Raw genomic sequence first — 202 nt, 5'->3', positions numbered from 1 at the left:
TACAGTCTAGAAGATGAAAGCTAAAAAATCACATGCTGAATCTGGGATAAGGAAGTCATTAACCGTATTACTATTATTCACGATTTCAGATTTCTTAATTTATTTTTCAGGAAAAATTCGGATGAAATTATATAATTGACGTACGTTAGGTACAGTTGCTTTGGTGAGTTCAATTTTCATTCGTCCCTTTTGATGAACCTAA

The sequence above is a fragment of the Penaeus monodon genome, chromosome 31 (assembly GCF_015228065.2).
Source record: "Penaeus monodon isolate SGIC_2016 chromosome 31, NSTDA_Pmon_1, whole genome shotgun sequence".
NCBI classification, from domain to species: Eukaryota; Metazoa; Arthropoda; class Malacostraca; order Decapoda; family Penaeidae; genus Penaeus; species Penaeus monodon.
Note: the sequence above shows the minus strand (reverse complement) of the source record.